An 18,500-nucleotide genomic window follows, 5' to 3' on the forward strand; every position below is an offset into this window, starting at 1 on the left:
TCAGTTTCAGAAGGATCTCTCTTGTAACAGTAGCATGTTGGGAATTCAAGGACGCCTTCATTGTTTACCAGTTAACAGCATAGCTTCAAGAGGCTCTGGTGGAGATTAGTAAGTCTGCCATTTGTATAATTTTTTACAAATTTCCATTTACATACTGTTGCTAAGCTAGTTACCTGCAGTACCATGGGTAGGATACACTGTGCGACTGTGCAGAAGGTAAGTGCCTAAACATGCTCCATTTTGGGGTGTGCCCTGGGTTAGACTGAGGGCTTGAGCAGAAAACACCACTGGCTTTCCAGTCTGAGGAATATAGAGCCTGAGAGGCAAAGGGAGAAACACAGGAATGGAAAAGCATCATGTAAACCCAGATATTGCTGCGATTCAAAGTCAGAACACAGCAATTTCATTCCTGATTTCTCTTTCCTTCTGAAACTATGATGGTGCAGTCTTTAAAAAGTAAGACAATACAGGGACTCCATAATAAGGATGAAGTCTAACTAACAGCTTTAAATGGATATTAAAAAAAGCTATGTAGGCATCGGCGTGAAAAAAGTAAAGATTCTTTGATGTGTGTCATCTTTTCATTTTGGCAATTAAAATGGCTTTTGAAGTTCTTTGGCATTTAATTTAAGCCTACAGAGTATAAAATTATGCCATCCCTTGCAGATAGTCCCATATTCAGCACAAACAAGGTCGTAAGGATCAACAGGCTTAGAAAAAATGGTAATTTAAGTTTTCAAATAAAGTTAATTCTCTCTATTTCGGAGCTTGCCAAAACTATGACATACAATTGTCCTTTTTTTTTTTTTTTTAGCTGTATAATCAGGGGTTGCCTGGTGTTTGCTAACATCTTTTTACATGAACACAAGTTGGGAGATAGAGCAACTATTTCTTACATGTAAAAACACATAAACAGGAACCCCATATTCTGTCCTGAAAGAGCTCTGTCTAATATGGTGTCTGAAGGATTCCCCAGCAGAAACATTTTCCTATTAAAAAACAAAGTGGTATTCCAGCCTTACTAGTAATTATTCCAACATCTCTGCACACAAATGATATCTGCTCATGTGTCTTGAATATGTGACAAGTCAGGATGCATGATGGTAATCTTTTCATTTGATCATGGCAATTTAGAGGAACTTAACGGAATGGACCTTGAATGATTTCAAAAGGCATTTGATCATGTTATAAAGTTACATCAATTATTTGCATTTTTAAAAATATTTTTTATTTTATTAAAAAATATGCAAATAATGCAATTACGCTGCATATATATTATGAAATAGCAAGTGGAATTATTCCAGTTGTACACAGTAATCTTTAGAATGTTTACTAGTAAAACTTTCAGAGTCCAAGTTTCCTATAAAGGCACTAGCTATAACAACTATCGAATCGTTGAATGCATTTTGACAGCAAGAGTATTAGTATGCTATCATTTAGTTAGCTATCATTGCTAAGTGACATTTTTCTATTATTTCCTTCTGATAGAAAGTTTTGTGTTGTAAACCACACGCAAACAAAAAATGTCTTTGTGTCCTTGTTACATACAGAATGAGGTTTTCAACAGGACAAAAAAATATATCACGAAATTTGTTAAATCTCAAGCACACATGCTCACACACACATACACGGATGCAAATCAACTTCTTACTTTGCTTCCTAACTACTTTACTCTACGGCGTTGTATTTTACCAGCAGTAGCAGCAGTGTACTAAATCAGATTTAGCTAACAGGTGCTCTCCAGGCTGCGGACAATTACATCATAAAAATGTATTACAGTGCTCACTCTTGGGAGTAAAGACTTCTGCTATAATAGTGAAATGTATTACATGGAGTGGAATTTCTAATGGACTTCAACAGGGCTGGTGGCTTGAATGCATAGTGATATATCAGGGGTAGCACCACAGAAGAAAACCTCATAGGAAGGAGGTAATTTAATTAATAGAAACACTTACTCTTTCCACTGCATATATTTACAACAATAAATCAATTGGACAACATGTTTCCAGTCTGCATTTGTAATAAGCATTTTTAACTGCTAACATTGTGGGTTTTTTTTCATTATGTAGTTTCATTATCCACTCATACTTCTGAAAAATGAGAAAATGGAGGAACACATAGAGCTGGCAGATTTAAATGGCTCTTAGAGAAGTACTTCAACATCAAAAATGATCAAGAGCAAATTGTATGTACAACCTTTGCTTTCACCACCTTCACTAACAAATAGTATTACTAAATGAGTTATGTAAAACCACTTAAACTTAATTCTGGAAAGGAGGGAAAGAATTTCCTTGCAAATTCATGTTTTACTAAGGGCTGTCTTTTTAGCCAAGTTATCATGTTAAGGAACATAGAGATTGGATTTGTTGGTTTTAAACCAAATAATATCAATGAATAAAATGACATTTTCAGGAAAGCAGTAGCATTAATTCTCTTGCTGAGATTTATTCTCTTTAGCAAGAATTTTAAATACCTAACTTAATTTTTGTAGTCTATACTTTTAAAAATACACAAAATTTCTTCAACTAAAGTGATTCATTTTAGCAGGCATACTTGCATTTTCCTTGGTTTTCAATTATGTCACACTTTGTACATAACTGCATTAAATCTTCAGATTGCGTTGATCTTAAAAGTTAGTTCTTGTGCCAAAAGGGGATTCGAAACCATCTTCTCAATAGATCTCAATAGAATATCTCCTCTGTAGAACTGTTACTATCGCTAAGGTCTGGTCTCCCTTGTCCCTCTCTAATCCTCAGCTTACTGCAAATACTTCACATCAATTTTTTCCACACTTAGGTCCTATCTTGTCCTTCATGTTGTATTAATTCATAATTCTTTATTCCATCTAATGATTATCTGTTGCTTTGTACAGTGAGAATTGCGTGGGCTTGCAGTACTTCCATTTGTAGCTGCCTGGTACTGTGTCCTGTAAGTCACGTGAGGAGTTCTAATGTACTTAACTGATGGTAACAAAGATGTTATCTCCCATAATTCTACTTATGCTGTAACAATACAAATAAGCAGATAATGACTGTTCATAGATATGAAGGGTCTACCAATGTTGTCTTTGCTTTTATTGCAGGTGCTTCACAAATATCCATTTATGTCCAAAGGTAAGTGATTTCATTTTAGCAAGCACTTACTAAGACTCAGACAACTTTGGGTGGTGCAGAGTAATACAATACCTGATTTTTAGAAATATAATCTAAAGGACAGGTAGGGAAGATGAACTGTATGAGAAATCCATGGTGATAGCCCTCCAGGTATTCTCTCACATCACAATGCAAACAACAAACCAGAAATCCTCAAACTTTTAAGTGTGACCTACCTCTCAGTAGAGCACTTGTCAGTAGAAACATTAATACTCCTCTTCTCAGTCACAGAACATTGTACTGGGTTTGCGTGGCAACATTTTGGTAGCTGGGGGGCTACGGGGGTGGCTTCTGTGAGAAGCTGCTGGAATCTTTCCCCATGTCTGATAGAGCCAATGCCAGCCGGCTTCAAGACGGGCTCGCCGCTGGTCAAGGCTCAGTCAGTCAGCAATGGTGGTAGCACCTCTGGGATAACATATTTAAGAAGGTGGGAAAAAAAACCAAAACCCTGCACAACTGCAGCCAGAGAGAGGAGTGAGAATATGTGAGAGGAACAACTCTGCAGACACCAAGGTCAGTGAAGGAGGAGGGGGAGGAGGTGCTCCAGGTGCTGGAGCAGAGATTCCCCTGGAGCCTGTGGTGAAGACCATGGTGAGGCAGGCTGTGCCCCTGCAGCCTGTGGAGGACCCCATGCAGGAGCAGGTGGATCCTGTGGAGAGAGGAGCCCATGCTGGAGCAGGTTTTCTGGCAGGGCTTGTGACCCCATGGGGGACCCACGCTGGAGCAGTTTGTGAAGAACTGCAGCTTTGTGGAAGGACCCACAGTGAAGTTCATGGAGGACTGTCTCCTGTGGGAGGGACCCCACGCTGGAGAAGGGAGAGTGTGAGGAGTCCCCCCCCTGAGAAGGAAGGAGCAGCAGAGACAGTGTGTAATGAACTGACCCCAACCCCTGGTCCCCATCCCCCTGCACCACTCAGGGGATGAGGTAGAGAAATCGGGAGTGAAGTTGACCCGAGGAATAAGGGAGGGGTGGGGGTAAGGTGTTTTAAGATTTAGTTTTTATTTCTCATTACTCTGATTTTGATTGGTAATAAATTAAACTAATTTCCCCAAGTCAAGTCTGTTTTGCCCATGACAGTAACTGGTGAGTGATCTCTTCCTGTCCTTATCTTGACCCACGAGCCTTTCATTTTGTTTTCTCTCCCCGTCCAGGTGAGGAGGGGAGTGTTAGAGCAGCTTTGGTGGGCACCTGGCATCCAGCCAGGGTGAACCCACCAAAACCGTCCATTTGGCATTTAACATGTACTATCAGCTTAAGGAATTTGACAAAAAAGTAAAAGGAGTAAAATGTGAAATAGCAGGTAGAAACAAGGCAGACCACCAGCCCAAAATGACAGACTGTTTGCAGCCCAGCACAGATTTTGGTGCACTCTCACTCCTGGTGGATAAGAGTTTAACCAGATCTGCTTTAAAGCTGTTTTCTTAGAAGCCGTCATTAATGTATACTTTCAATTATGTGCAGAGAATTCTTGCCTGTTTTACCAAAACCTGTTTGTTTTTCTACATTTTTCTCATATTTGTGTATTTATAGTAAGCTCCACCTGGCTTGAGGCTCTCCTATCAGCCATCCTCAGTAGCTACACGGCTTGTATGCAGCCGGAGAAATCCACCCATCAACTGAAATGATCACTTAGAGCTTGCTTTCATTCAGGACTCACCCAAGCATCTAGCAGCTACAGTTACAACGAGCTGGAGCTTCCCACTTCAGCCGATGCTTTGGCAAGTCTTTTCCCTGAAATGGCATAATCATAATTTTTCAGGCAAGGCTTGAATACCCAAAGGGTTATCTTGATTTATAAACCATTTACCCCCATGTAATAGTTTGCAGTATTCCAACTATCTCTTGATTAGTTAATGAGAGGCACGTTCAAAAATAATTGCTTTAGTGTGCTTCAGGAGTCTTGTTTTTGCTGAATTTATTTGCTTGGTTTTATTGCCTGGGTAAGAAATCTCAGCATACCACTTTATAGCAAAATCCCAAATTTAAAAATCTGTGTCTGCTGTGTAGGTGGCAACACAGATGTTGCTGCTTCAGTACAGAGTTAGCAGTTCGGTTTTCTAATCTATGCATAATATTTATTTTCTAAAGATAGCTCTTGTGGCAGTGAAAAACTGGATTAACATCACTGAACTACGTTGATTAGCAGCAACTGAAAACCTGTCCAGTCATTTGGAAAGGCATGAGTCAATGGCCACAAGAACATTTTAAGCAAAACACAAAGGTGTCATAAGCAGGAGAAAAACACCATAGCATTCTGCAAAACAATGTTACGGTATTTTATGTACTTTAGTATCTTCCTATTACTTTGTTATTTTTACCATTACTCTATTTGTTCCCTTCATTATGCTTACCATAATAAAAAAGTAATTTCTAGAATAGAACGAAGATAGAAAAAGTCAAAGTTGCAGAAAAATGAAAACACTGTCAGAAGAGAAGCTGTTATAGAGTTTTAATTACATTTTCTCTCTACAGCTTTTTCCATAATGGCTTGAGTCTTCTTGTGAGAGGTGGATATTTTTTCTGATTAAGTATTGGCTGTCTTAATGTTATTAAGTATTGAATATGCTTTTCATTTGTACTTTCTATGCTTCATACAGCCACATGCTGAAAACCTTATCAGTTGGCACAAATTAAGAAAGGTCACTGTAATGGATGGGAACACTCCTCTGCAGTCCCTCTGAGTTTCTGGAAAAGAGAAGGCATTACTCAGCTGGAGATCCACCTGCATCCCAGAAATCAACCACTACTTCAGCAGCATATGCTAGCTGAAAAATTTCTAATGAAAGAAATGTTTTCCTTTAAAATGCTGACTTACAGAAATTAAAAAAATGCCCAGAGAATATATAATTTTCATGCCATTTTCTCACCCATTTTTCCTGGCAGCCTGAAAGATGGCTGGTTGGAGGATGGCTTTTGAAGGAAGCATGGAATCACTCTGTTGATAATTTATGGCTACAACAATTTCACAACATTCTACAGAAAAATATTTTCATTTTAATGTTTTGGTTATTATCCTCCAAATTGGGTTTCTTCCATAATTTCTATATTTACCCACATTTATTTGGTATTTAGTCTCTCTAGTAGAAGCTGTTTTTACCTGTTTGGTTGTGAAAAGCTCAGTAGCAACCTATTTATTAACCCTTAAATCAGAAATCTTAACTGTATTTCAGTCTTTTCCTATGTTCAGGTTTCATTATGTCACTTTAAGCCAAACTGTGTTACATGACAATAGGTGTCACACTACTGACATTGAAAATTAACAAAAAAATTTAAACCATTTACTAGCTGGTACTGACTTCACCTGAAATACATACATAATTTAAAAATTCAACTACCAGGGAGTTTGAAGGTCTGGCTGTTCTCATGAGTCATACATCTCAGAAAACCCTAGGCATGTTCAAGATAGAAACTGGAATTTCTTGACTGGTAGCATGCGTATGTGTACATGAATGAAGAATAACTGCTCTTATTCAACGCATAAGGATACTTGCCACATTCATGCATTCTACCTGACTCAAGGCTTACTAGATCCACTCTTGTGGTCAAGAAAGTTGAAGGGAATCCTCACCCTTTATGCACTGTACACTCTTCTGCTGGCAATAAAGCTTAACACCAGATGGCACCTAAAGGTCACACAGTGGTTTGCATGCTAAAAATAGTAAACTAAATTTTAGTTTGAAGGAAGATGATTACACAAAAGTCATTGAGGGGAGTCAGCTATGTACAAACTAAGAGATCTTACAGAAATCAAACTGTGTCTCTATAGTATACACATTAATTTATCTTTTTGGGGGTTAGGGGCAGAGGAAATCCAAAGTGTAAGCTTTTGCAATATGAAGAAACTTCCAAACTTTTCTAGAAAATGTAAAGCCCATGGATGACAGTCATTAAAGACCGTGTGCAGACCTCAGTACACTTGTTCTCTAGACACTCTCATATCAAGAGCAGCAATAGCTGAGAATGAATAGAAAACAGTGCTGCATTTTGCCTGATTTCTCTGGCGTGTTGCAAAGTACATGCGTATTCATGAGGAAACATTAAAAGACACTTCTCGAGAATAAAACCTCAGTTTGAAAAAGGAATAAATAAATAAATGTTAGATCAGACCAGTAACGGCTGCCGTTCTACAGCTCTCCTCCAGTCCCGCTACATAAACATCGGAAGACAGCCTACGCAGAATGTCTTGAAAGCTTTTAAATATGGTTTCTACTCAGATAATACTTTACATGTCTTCCACAGAAAAGGAATATTGCTGTCTCCAATGGCTAAAATCTAAAACTCAGGTCAGGTTTCACAGCAGTGAAGAGTAGCAGCGTCTTATGTACGCCATACAACTACACCATAAAAGTTAAATATAAGTTAAAATCAATATCAAGAATTACACTTGGAAGCAAATGAAGCACTGGAAGCAAATTAAGTTTATAGAGTTCTAATTTAACGTTCCCCATGCACTAAGCTCAGCAGAAAGTACATTAGGGCCCAGCCTCCAGGTGACAAAGATATAGCTGATTTTAGTGAAGTCTATATTCAAGACAAATGGTCAAGACTCTCTGGAGACTCAAAGATGAAAGGCTGGGCACTTGGCTGCTACTCCTGCTGTTCAGATAGCTACAGAGATGCCCCTAAAGAGAGATGGAAAGAGATAAAAGTTACCTCCTTCCTTTCATACAACAGCCATAGACATAATCTTTCAAAACCTGATCAGTAAGATCAATAAGGCAGGAAAATATTCACACAGTATTCATAAAGATGTTTTTCACAAAACTGTGGGAAACACTTCTTGCCTGCTCCAGGTGGTTGTCCTCTAAGGAGTCTGGTTGCATGATCTACAACTTTGGGCCAGCATCTCCTGCCTCAGGGTCAAGCCTTCCCTACCTTTCCTGACCTACTCCACAGAGGGAAAACAAATTACAAAAAGATAAAATTACTCTTTGTTCATTTTCCTTACCAAGAGTGGCAACAGAGTCTCTTGCCCACAGGAATCGCTTTATTGGTAAACTGGAAAAAGCTCATACAAAACTCACTAATATTGTTTGAACTTACGGTCCTGTGTGTGGCTACTTAGGTGTTTTTTACTGGAAGGGTAGCATCTATGAAATCAGACTCCCCAAAAAAATTTTGAAAAGAAACAAACAAAACAACCAACCAAACCAAAAAAGCTCAAATTCCACAGATGATAGCTAGTAACTAGAATTTCTGGTGATAACAAGTCTAAGGAATTCAGTGTCCATCAGTTTTCTAGGAAAACATAATTAAGCATGCCATCAACATACTAGATATTTGAGACCGAGCAATTCCATCCAATGTGTGAGCATTTTAGATTTCTGCGAGGTACAGGGGGAATAAAGATAGGGTTGTTTTGATCTTTCTGCTGTTGAATTTCTACTGTCTGCCTTCATCATTCTTTCTTTCTACAGGAGAACTAATGAAAAGGAACAGAAACCCTATCCTGAATTGTATATGATTCTCCATTTATTTCTGGGGTTTAAGAACAAGCCACAGGATGAAATTTGTGTCACACTCAAGTACCAGGCTTTGAAGCATTGATTTCGATTGAACAGAATGTCTTATGTTTTTTTCCGGATTTGTTTTGTGTTCCCCCACCCCCCAATACTTATAATGAAAATATAGGAATAGAACACAATAATCTCAGGACTGATTTTTATCCACTTTGACATGTAATCTAAATATGTCATTTGACTGCCAAGGGAAAAACAAAACCTTACTGAAGTCTATGTTCAGTTCCACAGCTGTTGCAGGCACATGCAAGGTGTTATCTCAGTGCGTGCGCACAAGGAATTTCAGTCATTTAAAAACACACCGTCAGCATGATTAAGTTGTTGCATTAAAAGCTACAAAAGCCCTCTTGTTTCAAATTGTTAATAACATACCAGGGATTTGAGGCACTATGAAAAGCAATACACAGAAAGTCAAACAGCCTGGATAATGGTGAAGAGGAAGCTAACACATAAATAAATTACTTGGGCAGGCAAAGAACAAATCCGCAGAGAAAGGTGGTAACATATTGTCAGAAGACAGCTTCAGGCAAAATAGGTGAAAATCACAAAGAAAAGACATGCAGCACAGAAAGGGAAACAAAATTGCAGAGGAGTAGCAAAAGCAAAGGCCTAATAGTTATTCTCAGTAGGACAAGTTGACAGCATGCCAAAAGAATTAGGATCTAATCAGTCTGCGGGGCTGAAGACTGGTTGGAAGAAGGAGAATCAGATAAATGGAATATGTGAAAAAAAAAAAGGCAAAGGAACAAACTGATTTTGAAGGGAATATTATGTTCCTGCCAAAAGTCTCTTGACACAGAAAGGGTGAGACAGACAATTTCTACGGGTACATGACAGCTGGGTCAAAATCTCCTCCTTATGGACAGATAAGGTTGCCACCATTTTTAAGACAACCTATTGAAGATACAGGACAGTGCTTGTCCACCCAGAGTAAGCAGACTAAGATAGGAACATAAGCAGACAAAGGTAACTCAGCAGAAAAATGCAAATGATTTTATAAAACGTGTGTCACCTTACTAAATGACAGTAGGTTGAAAAAGTGTAAATATCAGCTGCATTGCATTTGTAAGAATGATGGGGTTTTGCATCCCAATGTATCAACACAGTTTTCCACAGTTTTTGGTGTTAAATCCTTGTAAAAGCATCAAATGAAAATTCATTGTCATTAATTAGCTTCTAACGTTGTTTATCTTCAGCCCTGAATCCACTGCCCACTTCAAAATGACTTGATTTCTCTTCTTGGAAAACCAGGATGAATATTTCAGAATAGCCCGAAAATATTTCAATAATTTTGGAAGAGTAATTGCTAAAGCAATTACTTTGAGATTTGCATAACCTCTGAACGGGAATACTATCATTAATTGTCAAGTCCTGACCCACAACTGGGAATACAGTTGTCGGTCATGACACCAAATAAGCCCAGAGTCACCTAAGACATTGAGATAGGATACCACAGGAACAGCCCGTACTCAGGCTCTGAAGATCACGCTACTTTCGTTTGGGAACTTAACTGTAAATCTAAATTTACAACGGACTTAGCTTTAATATACATTCTATGTGACTGTAAGAATAACTAAGACATACATGCCCAGATTCTTTACTAAAATGTATAACCACCTCCAAACTACAGAGGTTGCTTTGATCATGTCAGTTTTGACAAAATTAAATGATCAAAGCATTAAGACATGTTAATTATTTTCTATGGTACATATATTTTATAGCATCTCAGATACTACTCTGTGGTAAAATTAATTAAAAAATGACATTTTAACAAAAAACATTTTAACAACAGTAAGTAAAGTATCATTCTGCTGTAACCACGCAGCCCTGCACTACAGTATTGCAGTAGCTAGAAACAGGCCATAAGCTTCGTACTGAATTTGTGAGGCCTCAGGACTGAGGCTTGTCAGATCTGCTCTGCCTGAACTTCTCTTGACCTGCTGCAGCTTTGCTTTACTTGGTTGAGCTGCAGCAGCAACATCTCTAATTGACTGGGTGTCTATGGCTAGCTTATTTTAGTTTTGTTTATCTTTGTGTGATACAGCCATGGGCTTATACTGGCACAGCAGTAACAAGCAGTTACTCTGCGTAGCAAGGGGTACTCATGGCTCTAACACGGTGAGGCAGTGCAAAGGAACACAGGTCTGGTAGGACTGCAGCAGCCTGGGGACATGAGGACACAGAACGTGGCACAGAGGAGCGCAGGCATGGGAGGATAGAGGTGGGGAACAGGCACAGAGACCTCACACCATAAAAAAACTCATCTGTGGTCAGGTAAAGAAATGTAGACCTGAGCCGGACAAATCTGGGTTTAGGGGCAACAAAGAGAACAAAAAAGAAATCTAACAAAAGTACAAGGTGATGTATATAGTAATTCAAATTACATGGAGCTACAAATTACATGGAGTTACATGGAGCTACAGACCAATGAGGAAAGAGGGAGGTGTAAAAGCACATTAGTAGGCATATTAAAATGACCTTGAATAGATCCTGGAGGGAGGAAGAAGAAACCATCAATACAAACAACCTCATATTCCTCCTTGTGAAGGACTCCACATACCGCCAACTTGCCACAATACCCCGACTGCCAGCACCAGCGTGAAACTCTGGCCTCAGGGCCCTGAGGAGCTGGGGAAGGGGGAGCATAGCACCATGAAAAGGGCTAGAAACCAAGAAACATTCATGTAAAAATACTAACTGCATTATTATTCTGCCTTTTTCTGGACTAACAGTGATTAGTTTCTGATTATTTCAATTATACTAACAATAAATTCTTAGCCTTACTTACCGCAAACATCATTTTTAACATAACAGTGCATAAAAGATGCAAATTTAGTTACCTTTCTTAAAATTAAAAATTACTAATTTCATGGTAGTTCCTTTATAAAGTTGCCATTAACTGCTAAACTTTCAAAAACGACCCTGTGTATTTCAACTGGTGCCATAAATATTAGAAGGGAGCCTGTGGGCAGATGGTTTGTCTTCTTGAGAAAGGCTACATTCACCAGACGTGTGATGTAACTACCTTATTTAGAAGGAACAACCTGTTTAGTTGAAAAACTTTCATAGATCTCACTATCCTCTCTGCTACCTTTGATGAAGGTGTGTATCTCCCTAAAATCACTCTTCAAGGAACACTTGAAAGTATCAGCAAGTATAAGCGTTTTGGTTTTTTTTATTCTAAAGGTGTTGCTGGAGAGTTACTCTAAGCTGTATATGTAATTTATGGCTGAAAGCAGAGGGTGGTTTGAACTAGAAGCAATGGGGAGCCAATAGCCAGAAAAAAAAATCCTCATTTTTCTTAGAAAGGAATCTTAGGGGAAAAAAAAAAAGAAAAAGAAGAAAAAGATTCTCATGGATCTTGCACGCACGTTTTAATTTCAGGATCCAACTCTATGCATTATGCCGCTAAATCCCTCTGCAACCTATGTTAGTCTGTACTGTTGTCTGCATATCTGTTATGCTTTACCTGGCCTCTCAATAATAACAACTTATTTGCTCTGCAGCTTAGTTTAGGAACCAGCACCCTAAAAAAATAATTTCTTTGAAGATTTGCTGCCCATGATCACTACTTGCTGCCTGGAATTGCCACCCTCTGTTTATAGGTTTGGTGGTTTTTATTTTGGTTTGGTTTCGTTTTTATTTGGGGGTGGGGTGGGGTGTTTGGTTGGTGTTTTGGTTTGTTTTGCCCCCCCCCTTTTTTTTTTCTATAACAGCAGTATTTGAAAACCTGAAAAGGGTGTTTCAAAATCTGGAGTATGTTAATTTGAAGATCATTGATCTTTGGGATTATTAGAGTCAGAAAGCAATTTTAAAGGTCACCGTGTTTCTTCTTTCAATGATAATTTCTCAAAATAGATTAGCCTGAAACAGTCCACAATCGCAGCCATAGTACTAGGGGCTAATTCCAATCCCACTTTCATGTCACGGACACTTTGCAATTTAGTAAATCAGCACCAGAAATAGGAGTTTCAGATACTTGCGAAATAAAAAAATTATGTATTTAATCAGCATTACTTTATGTGGGACCAATAATTTGTAAGAATATAAACACCTTTTTCTTGTTTCTATCAAAGCTTTGATTTAATCAAGGCTATATTATTTTTCATATTTACTTTTTAATTGATACCAGTACTCCTTCCAAACCATAGATGTCTATCAGCAGGAACATGGGAAGAGAGGTGAGCAAATGAGGTATAATGGATTTGCCAGTGATTGCATTACCTCATATATCAAATACAGTTACTGCACAAATGCTGAATGGATCACCGACTGCTTTGAATTTGCCAGCCTACTTTTTAAGGCTGACCTTTGATCATTTGTGGACTTCTGTGGATTTGTACAGAAATTTTCCAGGGCTAGGTAGCCCACCTGCATCTATGGATTAGTACAGATTCTAGAAATTATTAAGAATAAGTCCTGACTATGCAGCTTTTCTCTTCTCCCTTCATCTTCCCCCATTTTTCCCCAAATGCAAGCACTTGGATTTTATCATTTCTTCATATATATCATGCTGTGATCAAAAGCAATTTAATGTAGTGCTGGCATTTATACAAAAGGATATTTGAGGCCACTTTGATATCCTAGACAACATCTCCCTGTGATTCCTCTTCCCAGTTGTATATCATTTAGAGGCAGTAAACAGCAACTTAAATGTAAAAAAGAAAAAAAATATCCTGAAACCCCCCACACATACAGACACTAAGAGTAGGATTTATCTTACTGATTTTGGATGATAATACAGTAGATGTCTACACCTTTGCTGAGCTTGTCACGTGTGCAGTTAAGGGAGGGCTGCAGTCACTCTGCCGAGGTGATTCATCTGACCTACTTCAGGCACCTTCCTCAGGATAAGATGAATCATGTTATGGAACTGCTCAGTTTTCCCTGCCTGCTCTAAAGGGGCCTCTGTAGACAGCTTAAACCTGAGGACATGAGTCCCACCTCATGTACTTTAAAATAAATTAAAACAAGAACATTATTTATATATTATATTAAAGAATAGGGAAAACTAAGCATACAAGTTTGTTGCTACTAGAGTGAAAACAGATTATTGTAGTAGCTTTCTTCTACAAATTACTGGAAAGCAATGTTTTTGAGAAAATATCCTATTATTATTATTTACTAGAATACATAGTTTCAATCTTGAAGCCTTTATCTGTCCCTTATAAAATTAATTTACTTCATAATATACATTTCAGATCCCATTTTCTTCATTAGGCCTGTTCTAAATGTAACTGTGTGGCTATTACCAGAATTAATTTCAGTGCTGGTGCATCTTACCTGCTCCATACTACAACGGGAATCGCAGATGAAGGTTTTCCTGAGCTGAACCATCAATTCTGCTCAACAGAAGACAGAGCCTGTTCACGTCGGTGTTGTAACACTTTGGCTCTTTATCTGCTACCTCAGGATTACCATAATGCACTGTAAAATGAATCTTGCATGACAAACAAAGAGTAAAGATAGAGATAAACCAGGCTGTATAACTGCATTCAGAGCAGGTAGTTCCTTACACCGAGGGAATGCTTTTAGGCAGCGAGACTTTCAGCCATTGTTTTCCTCCACTTTTTGGGTGGTCAGGGCTCAAGCCAAGGTTAACTGTGTAGTTGAACCGCAGCGTTTATAGCAACGCACGTGTGTTTAACAATGTGTTTAACAAATAAGTGCACTGCAAGAAGAGGCACTGTGGTTCTCTGTAAGCAGATTCCGATATTTTCTCTTGAATACTCATTTTATTGAGTCCTCTCTTCATAATTATCACTAGCAGGGTGTTCCTCTGATCTTAGATGCTCACCATGAGGTATGATTAGCAGCTCCAAGTATTCTAAAATGTAATGAAATATAATAAAATAATACGGGGGGGGGGGGGGGGGGAGGAGTTTTTTCAACTTGCCATCCTAAAATGACCTGTTTTGCCATTAAACTTGCTAGCCTAAGTTCCTCACCCATAAATGGGCAGACCCCTCCTTACAGGATAACTATGGTGACAAAAACTATTTATGTCTTTGGAGCATTCTGACCCAAGCTGTGACAGGAGGAACACAAGGGAAAGTAATGGTGATGATGAGCGCCGCCTCTGGGCAAGCACGCTGAGGTCCTCCTAGGACTTCATTGCCCAGAAAGCACTGCCAAAGCTCCACCATGGCATCTTGAACGACTGCCCAGAGCCTGAAAAATGAAGGAAAGCTGGAATAAGCATGTCCTGAGCCTTAGGTAACAGTGCCCTGCTAGGGCTGCTCAGATGCTTCCAAATGCAACAGAGCAGGATTGGGATGAATCCTGAAGAAACACAAACTAGTGGACAGCTGTGTATTCAGTTTCCTATACTGTGTTCAGTTTTCTATAGTCCATTCGGTATTCTGAATGAGTCAGGGGCCAAGAGGAAAAAGAGTGTGTTGCATTCACACCCCTACAATTAAGATGCATCAGAGGCTGATTTTGAAAGGAATTTGAATAGCAGATTTTAGTTCTGATACTTTCCAGCATGTCTGTGTTCAACTTTGTGTTGCAATGCTCTTTTAGCAAGATTTCTGTATGCAAAATATATCTACCTATCTACATCCCCCAAATCTGTTCAGTCTTTCATAAAACAAACATAGAAATATAACAGGTGTGTACTTTTCCCTGTGGAAGAATGACGTATTTCAGCAACTTAATGCAGTGTTTTTAATATCTGGCAACTACATAAGTTGCAATAAAACACTGTAGTTCGGTTCCACACATATTTTACAAATAGATTGTGAAGGAAACAGAAAAATATTTTTCTGTAGCTGAAATTCTTTCTATTTACCTTTTCAATATGGATGAGACTTTGGTTCATTTAAGTCCTCCACAAAAAACATACTGTCAAGTACTGGTCATCCATTGAGAGCACTGCTATGTGCATATTTGAGCTGGGGGAAAACCCTAATTCCTTAAGGTACCCTACCAAAAAAAAATAAAGCTAAGAGAGAAATTAAAGGCTGCTTCTTTAACATGGCTACTTGCAAACTGCCAGACTGTGTAAAGTGAACGCAGGAAGATGTTACAGTTGGTTTACTGTGACAGAGCACTGATATTTTCACCCTGTATGGTGGATCATCCTGGGATCACACTCCTGAGGATATACTGGCTTAGGATGCAGTATGCAGACCTGCTGCAGCAAAGAATCCGCTTTGACTAATGAGCAGCATAGCAAAAAGAAAACAAGATCTGACAGCTCCTTGATACTAAATGGTGTGACCCAAGCCCACAGCTGTCAAGGTTTTTGCACTGCCAGAAGGGAAATTTGGCGGGGTTTGGAGCAAGAGAAACAACTATAATGATTTAGGCTTAACCTCAGCAGTGCCCTGAACCATTATTTAATGATGACTCACCTTGGATTATGCTAGTTAAATATTTTGATAAATGAAGGAAATAAAAGTTACTGGTCCCAACAGTTCCACTGTACATAAATAAAAGAAGTAGTTGATAAAACAGTATGAAAAAGCAGGTAGGTAGCATATAATTATTCCCCAGGTGACAGGAAATAAAATGGGCAATGTGAATCTACTAAAAGGTGTAATTATCTCGAGGTACCAGGCCCACATGAGACATCATCTAACATCTGCAAAAGCCATAGCGTTGTTTACTTTCACCTGTTGCATCCATAGCAGATACTACAGCAAATGATTAGAAGCAATAGGCAGTTACTGCACGAGAATAAAATGCAAAGGAAAAAACAGAGCTACCATCCGAGATTTGTGTAAAGGCACTGACTAAGAGCCGATATGACATGTTAGGCTCACTGGGCAAGGAGCTCAATTAAATATGCATGGTATTCTTCAGGAAATGTACTACATCTTCCATGCGCTCAAAGGTACAGTGAAAATATTCTGCTGTGTTTCTGACAACCAACAACCCAGGGCCTTTACACAGCTGCTTTGCTGTCCTCTGTAGCACTGCAGTGATGATAATCATGACATCCTGCACAAACCCAGTCATGTCCATCAGGTCTGGCACCTCTCCCATCTACTCAGCACAGGGAGGTATCCTACAGACACCCTGCATGTTAAATCAGGCATGATGCAGTATTAAAAAGATGAGGTGCAGAGCTGCAATGGAGATGCCAGCCAAGGAAGCCAAAAAGCAAATTAATTTTTGTGCTTTTTTTGTGTGAATGTGAAAATGGAGACATGATACTAAGTGACATCTATCAACGTCTGCAGATGAGATAGGGCATGTATCTCCTATCAAGGGAATATCTGTGTTCAGCTGGTTGTGCCTATGAAATCTGAAGCATTTACATGTTCTGTAGAAAAAGGAGCTTTCAGGAACAAATGTTAATAAATAGCCTAAAGAGTACTTCAAATGCCGAGAAAAGAATGTTGATAAGTTAAAAAAAGAAAGTTGCCTTCTTTCTCCCATTAAAATACAAAAATTTAATGACTAGAGAATTTCACTCCAAGTTATATAAATTTCAAAACTGAATTCAGACATTTGAATTTAAATTTTAGACTCTCGCAATGGCTGTCAACTTAAGTATCTTAACCTAGCCTTCTTCCAGCGCTCCTAAACACACAGACACCTTTCCATACTATCCTGGTATGATTTAGAATGAAGTCTTATAAAATAAGCTTGCAAAGCTTTTGATATTGCAAGGAGCTCTTGCTTGGCATAACAGTGGGAGGGGTTTTATTTACTGTTACAGCACAATGTATTTTAGAAGCAGAAGGATGTATGCCTTTAGGACTCTACAAAACAGCAATCCTGTAAACTGCGGTCTTGGTCAAAAGGTGGATATTAGTCTAAAAAAGGAATGTTTTTTTCAGAATTCCAAATGTTAACACTTACATAATTACAATTTTTTAAACATGAAGGTTCCAAAGTGTTAGTTACTACCCAGAAACTTAATTGCACTTAAGACCATCACCTTACAAAGCCAGTATATATGTGTTTGTTAATAATGGTAATGGAGAAGTGGGTAAGTAATAAATCCACTACTGGTACTGTAAAAAATACACACAGCGTGTTTATGTGACACCAATTAACGGCGTGTTTTTGAAGAATGCCAGCTTGACAAGTCATTGACAAGTACTGGAAACTTAAGTCTTAAGAATATATGAGACATGACAGAGGCAGCACAAGTTCTCCCACCCTTCTTTCCCAATACTCTTCAACCCTGACTTACCATATTCTGTGGAAAAAATTCATTTGTTATGCCTGCTCCACAGTTGTTATCTGTGAGCGACCACCAGCAGGCCTGCTGGCTAGTGCCAATTTTGACAGTGGATTATGTCGTGAAATGACATTTGGGTTTTGTCCTTGCTCAATAGCAAACAGTGTTAAGGAAGTAGGTCACAAGACAAATTCCTAGTATACGAAGGTGGCAGAGTTTTACGGGCAAACAGCTTTAATCTGTCCTTTTCTTCTAGGTTATGTTTGCTTACCAGGGGGAAAGACAGGGGGAGGAAAAACTTTACCTGCCTGAAAGGAAGGAGCTTGTGTACAGAGTGGAAAAAGATTTGATTGCCTGAAAGGGAAAGAGCCTATTAGAAAGAAAAAGAGATCGCCTGAGAGAGGAGTTCACCCGCTTGCTTCAGAAAGCCTGCCTGCTTCCAAGAAAAGAATTTACCTGCTAGGATTCAGCTTGCCAACTTTAATGCCAGGTGCTGGAAAGCAAAATGCTGAAACAAGGTCTATGCTCATTACTTCTGCTGCTATCACACAGTCAAAACAAGGCCATCAATTAATTTCTGCACAATAGCCTCTTTCGTTTAAAAATCTACTGCTTTCAAGGCAATCCTGGAAAGTGAAGGTGCTATGGGAAGAGCTAATCTTTTCATCTTTTTTTGCATAGGCTTAAGA

This window comes from Phalacrocorax carbo, chromosome 4, assembly GCF_963921805.1.
Source record: "Phalacrocorax carbo chromosome 4, bPhaCar2.1, whole genome shotgun sequence".
Classification (NCBI taxonomy): Eukaryota; Metazoa; Chordata; class Aves; order Suliformes; family Phalacrocoracidae; genus Phalacrocorax; species Phalacrocorax carbo.